The following is a 6,512-nucleotide window of genomic DNA, read 5'->3' on the forward strand; positions in this document are numbered from 1 at the left end:
AGTGTTTCTACTTCTAATGTGGTCAGTAAGCAGGGACAAGATGCATTGTGGGATCCATTGAGGGCACAAATCGGGGACGACGTCCACGCGCAACGCATTCCAACAGCAGAACTCGCCACCGGACCCGTCATGTATGGCGGCTCGGCAGCCTCCGTTGTGTTACTTGAAGCGGAACTCAAACCTGAGACGCCATCAAATACGCTCCCCGCCTGCCAGAAACGTTCCCGCTGCCCCCCCGGAGGCACGCGGAGCCGTTGGGAAAGAGCCGAGTCGGCGAAATGTGAATGTCAGAACGACGGCAAGTTGTCAGGGAGGATTTAACAAAGGAAAGAATCGCGTTGTTGCCTCCGCCATCCGACGCAAATTCCGCCACCGGAGAGGGTTTGATTTCAGATTCGGAAGACGTGAGGAGGCCATCAAAGTCCCTCTGGCGTCGTCCGCTGCCAACAAATGAAGACTTCATCAGCCGCATGGAGAAGTCAATTCCTCGGCTACTGGCAGGCATTTATTTACTCTGCAGTCAGTAGCAGATGTCTATTAGGAGTAAGGCATTTCTTTTTGATAGCATACCATCGTTTTGTATTAATAGAGTGTCGTAGCCTGAGAGTTCATTTCCTGATGTAAAGAGTTCATGCATTCATGGGGGGTCGGCACCATTTTGTAACAAAACCTTGTACAGTGTCCTGGGTGGGCATTTACTCAAAGAAAGTTGTGTCTATGAGAGGTAAGGAGCTTATTTTTGGCAAGTGTGGCAAGAATGGACTCACCTGCAGAATTAGCATTCTTGTATTTATGAGGGGTGAAGCCTCCATTTGAACAAACGTGTTTATGGACTCATTTGAGATGCGAGAAGGCATTTATTAGGAGTAAGGCTTTTTTAGAACAAGCATTTTTTGCAGATTGCTCCATTTGCTCATTTTATCGCCAGATGTGTTTATTGACTACTGCAGATACAATAAAAAGGTTCGAGGTTGATGTTTCCACGCACCGAGACTTCTTTCCACCTGAATCATTTTGTCCTGGACCTCAAAGTTGATCGCAGCGAGTTTCCCAGCGGAGGTCCCAGCCCGGGCGAGTGGCCGCGACCCCCCGGAGCTTCCAATTTCCTCCTCGCCTCACACCAGCTCGGCGGCCAATCACAAGCTCCCGGCGAGCCGCCTAAATGGACGCCATCAACGCCTCGTCACGACTCGTCCTTCGCCTGCGCCGCGTCTCCTTTTCTTTCTCATCTTTTCACTTTTCCCACATTTTGTTGTTAAAGCTTTACTCCGAAATGGACTCAATTGACATTTTGCTCTTCTTCTTTTTTTGCTGGATATTCTTGCAAATGTATTCCAAATAAAAAGTGAGCCGGCATTCCCAGCCTGTTGGCCTTGAAGCTGAAAATGGAGCTCAGGTGCGAGTGGATTGCTCTGATTATCTTGGAGATGTTTTTGCAGCTTAACTAACCGCAGGCGGATTCCAATTAAGCTGAAGAAAAATCTCAAGGATGATCAGCACCTGAGAACCATTTTCAGCTGGCTGGCAAAGGCTGGCAATGCCGCGCTGCCCTGAACGGACGCAAATGCGACACCTTCCGACACCCAAAACGCCAACATTGGTTTTTGTCATGTTTTTTTTTTTTTTTTACAAAAAAAAGTACTCAGTAAGAACATTTGCTCTCCACATGACCAGCAAACTAAAATACTCGAGCTCATGTATTGTCCGGCCTTCTTCTTCTTCTTCTTCTGCGGTCTTAATTGGCTTCTGGCAAATCAGCTTTGTGGTGAATTAGCGCCACCAATTGATATTGTCCTTCCACTGCAAGAAAATCAACATGAATTGATGGGAGCCATTTTGTAACGTGACCTTGGTGAAATAATCAGTGTGGAGCTCAGAACTCTTTTCATGCACAATTTCCCAGTGGCTGGAGGCCGCAACTACGCCGCAACTACGCCTCATTAGCGCGCGTAGCCTTTTAACAACAGTCGTCTGCGACGCCTTCACGGCCCGTCCAGACCATCGCAAATGATTCGACCCGCGACCCACCCACAAGGGTTGCTACAATATGTCGTGAAGTTCGCTGGTGCCAACTAGTGGTGGGTGTCTGAAGCGCATGCATATCTCAAGCTTTTATTCGTATGTCAAGGCAAAATAAATAAATGGAATAAAAAGGTCCAGGTACTCGTGTCTCCAAGCAGCATTTATCCAAGTATGGACATGTAAACTCAGTGTTTTATTTGTAATCAAACTTTCCCACAGTGTTAGTACAAAAAAACGAAATACTTCTACTTGGGGGATGTATTTTATTTTGGAAAAAGGCTGCAAGATCAAATGTGGAGAAAAGTCAATCTGTGCGAGCAGTTTGCGTTTGTCCCGATTGTCCCGTTTGTCCCGAGTGTCAGCGGCGCTCTTCAATGACGCTTCTACTGACTCCCATCACGAGTTCCTAATGTTGCGACGCCGTGGTTGAGTGTGACTTATGGAAGCGACAAGCGGGACTTTATTATCGCCTGGGGACAATTTGTTCCACCGCCATCAAAAGCACTCGGGCTGCAATAAATAAGAGGCGGATCAAAACACGATAAAAAGCCTCTCAGACATCAACAGCCGATGTAACTTCTGGCTTGCGAACGGGAGACACTCGCGTTGCTCTCCTCGCCGTTTTCAATGCAAAGCGTCAATTTGGGGACGCCACAAGTAAAGCCTCACATTACATCATTTCGTCTTCGAACCTAAAACCTCAGAACTGCGAGGCAGCGGGAGATGCTAACCACAAGCCACTTTACTGCCCTGGCTAATAATGACTCCATTACTTTGGGTTTTTCAAAATGGCGTCCGCATCCAGCTGTTGGCCGATGAGCGCTCGTCCATCTTTACGACGTCACGATCTGTGCGGCGTCCGCTCCCGTGTCAGCGCTGATGGATGGGACCCCCCCCGCTCGCTGCCTACCCAGCATGCAACAGTGCGGTGCCGGAGCGCATGTCTGTTCGTTATCATTGGAGGCAGAAGCCTAAAAGGCGCCGATCCGTCACATCCGTCTCGACGCTGGAAAAAGCCGGCAATCCCGGGAAGAGGAGGATCCAAAACACGCATCAACAAAACTGTCAGTCAGTCGATTAGCGGTTCGACTGGAGCTCTTGCACTTGACATTTTCCTTTACAAAGTGTCCCATCAAATAAACATTTGCTGGATGTGTCCCAATACTTTTGTCCATATTATGCATTTTTTTTACACTTTCTAAGTGTCTTAATACTTTTGTCGACCCTCCACATTTTTGGGACTTTTCACGTCCGGTAAGCGTCCCACTACTTTTGAGTCCACCTTTGAAGTGTCCCAGTCCCCAGAAAGCTGCTTAGCGCACCCGAGCCGTTAGCAAACAAGCAGCGTCCCGACGGGGAACGGCGGCGATGGCGGTGAGCAGAAGCCGGCGATTAGCGACACAACGGCTTCCAAATCAAACACCCCCCCCTCGTCACCCCCGGCGAGCTCTCGCCGATTAAAGCTCCATTCACACGCTCGCTAATTAGTTCACGCCCTCTTTTGATTCAACGGCGGGTTCGCGGCGGGGGCTCCGCTACTACGACGAGCCCCCCCGAGGAGAAGATTGATATTTCTGCGCATGAATCGCAACACTCGAGTGTGGCCGAGTGACACGATTTCATTTTTTTCATCAAGAGCCAGAAAAGGACAGAAAATCGCCTTTTAGCACTTTTAGGACGCAGATGAAAGATGCTTGGCTAGCATTTTAGCACGTCAGATCAGCAGTTGAGCACTTAAGCTGACCGAGAAGTGTGACAAAAACAGGAGAAAAGTTTTGTGACCCCCGAGGGCGTATCAAGGAATGAAGAGTGCCACATTCCAGTCCAAATGATTGCGATGGAAGATTGTTGCTATTTCAGCTCGTCGTCTCAGGTGGCGAAGGAAGATTGTTCGTTAGCGAGTCAACGATTTTCCTTCGCCATCTCTTTTCTAGTCTGCTCACATGCTCAAAGATGATCTTCTATTTATGTCTGTTAGCAGAAGTTGATCATGGACGATCTTTCTTCCTTCTCCGTCTGTTAGCTGATGCAATAAAATGCTACCAATGTTCTTACATCGCTACACATTAGCTAACATGCAAACAATCTACTGTCTGTTGTACTAAAGTGCTAAAAAAAAAACTTACTTCTTTGTCCATCAGCTAACACGCTAAGAGATGAGCTTCCTTTCCCATCTGTTAGCCAGTGTGCTAAAATGCTAATCAACGATCTTAAAATCGTATCCATTAGCGAATGTGCTTACAAGAGATGATGCTATGTTAGCCCATGTGCTAAAATGCTAGCAAACCATTTTCCTTGTTAGCTGACGTGCTTGAATTCCAGCAGATCTTCCATCTGCGTCCGCTCCCGAACGTGACGCGGCCCCAAGATGTTGTCCTGACTCAACATTTGCACTTCAGCACATTTTTCCTGCTTTTCGGCCGCTCACGTCTCTCGTCATGAAGCCGCTCCGCAGGCCGCGACCTATCTTTGTGGCGTTTGTCTGACAGCGTCACGTCTCAACGCCTTCTGTGGAACGCCGACACTTCACCACCGATAAGTTCGCTAGCTGGCTGAGAAATGTTGTGACGGCTTGCGAGTTTTTTTGTTGCCCCGCCCCCCACCCTCGCAAAAAAAAAAAAAAAAGCATGACTCATTTCCCAGCTCCACAAACTATTTTTTCCTCCATTTAATCATTTATTTCCTCACATTTGACTTATTGTGTTTTGCCAGCGAGAGGAAATGTCAGCGTGTCATCTGTGCGAGAAAAGCTGCTTAATAAATGGCCGCCATCAAACAACTTCTCACCTTTGCTGACATTTTGGTGAGACACCGCAAAATGATTTTCAAATGAAGAGACGACGAGACACCTGAGGTGACGTGGAATGTCAGGGCACAAAAAAATTGACCGGTCGCCAGTCAATACTAAAATCTGGCAAATGCTCCACATATTTATTAAAAAATAAATAAAACGGAATTTAAAAAACAACAACAGCAAAAAAAAAAACAAGCTATGAAAAAGCCAAACTCTTCAGTGGACTGGTCGCAAGATAATGTCCGTGCACATCCCTCCTCCGTCCTCGTGCTGGCGACCATTCCGACTTGTGCGCGAGTGTTCCATTTGCTGTTATGTGCTCCCAAATGAGTCCAACAGACTTGATGGCAGCAATTTTGCCAGCAAGAAAATGCTTGAAATTTGTCCTCGTGCGTTTTTATGAGCGCCGACGGCTCCAAAAGCTCAAAGCACTCGAAAACGTCCCCGGTGACATTGCGCCGTTTTCATTCTCCTGCCGGCGGCTCGTGTGCCGGAACTGGAATTGGAACCAAAACAACGACACGCATGTCGGGATGTCGGAGGAAGACGGACTGAATGGCGTCTGGATGCCGTGACGTTTGTGACCCGCAACACGCATGCCGATTACGATTTATTGCGATCAAAGGCCCGATTGTCGGATCATGCCTCAAAAGAATGATTCAAAGAGTGATTATCCTGGAATGAGGTGTGTTAAGATGGACACTAGTACCGCGACCACCAACCACTACTTGGAAGGTTGGGAAAAGTCCCATTGGGCTGGTCCGCCAAAATGGCCGTGCATGAGCTAAGGGCTACAGCGGAAGAGCACACAGTCATCCGGATGCGCTTGATCAGGGCTGTACTATGTTGCAGCACAGATTTTTTTTGTTGCGTGAAAACATTTTTTAAAAAAACGGATTAATTCAATGCCCATTCATTTCAATGGGGAAAGATGATTTGATTTCAAGTCACGACTGTACCGCCAAAGAAACAGCGCAGCACTCTCATCCCATTTGCATATTTATGTTTAGCTTTCATTTCACGCCGCATGCTTTCAGTGCTAATCGGAGCTCCTCGCCATCGCGCCGCCGATTTGCCGCCATTGACCTGCCTCCCGACCAGGCGGCGTCTCGGCCCATAACTGTCCCTTCGCCGCCACGGCAACGGCAACCACACCAGCTTTTACGGCCTCCAGCTGCTGCCGCTGGAGCGAGTAATGAGCGCGTTTACCCAAAAGGCTCGGCGTCGGGGAGACAGACGATAGCGACCGCCATCTGACGACACGTGCGAGTGCAACCGACGGTAAAGGGGGGGTTCGCCAGGGGCAGGTGGATCTGCACGGGAAAGCCACAGCGCCGTTCTCGTTGTTAAGGAGGGAACACGTTTGAAAATCATTTTTGAAATCATTTCAACTTGCTGCTACAGCCTGTAAACTGGTCGCCGTTGACAAACCAAGGGACTGGTCAACGCAGGTCGCCATCAAAGGCGGACACAAGGACACGGTGTTGCTCCACCAATGGCCAGTCTTCCACGCCGACTTTACCGAAGCCACTCCCTCCCTTGACCCCCCCCCCACGTTCCTCGCGCCGTCCTTTCCGTGGAGTCAGCGGGCGCGTTGGCGGTTGAGCGTGAAGCCAGAAGACGGCTGACGAGCCGCCGGGAGGCATCGCCGCCGTTTGCCACGACCGCTCACCTTCAAAAGAAGACCAGCCCGGCG

The sequence above is a fragment of the Vanacampus margaritifer genome, chromosome 18 (assembly GCF_051991255.1).
Source record: "Vanacampus margaritifer isolate UIUO_Vmar chromosome 18, RoL_Vmar_1.0, whole genome shotgun sequence".
NCBI classification, from domain to species: Eukaryota; Metazoa; Chordata; class Actinopteri; order Syngnathiformes; family Syngnathidae; genus Vanacampus; species Vanacampus margaritifer.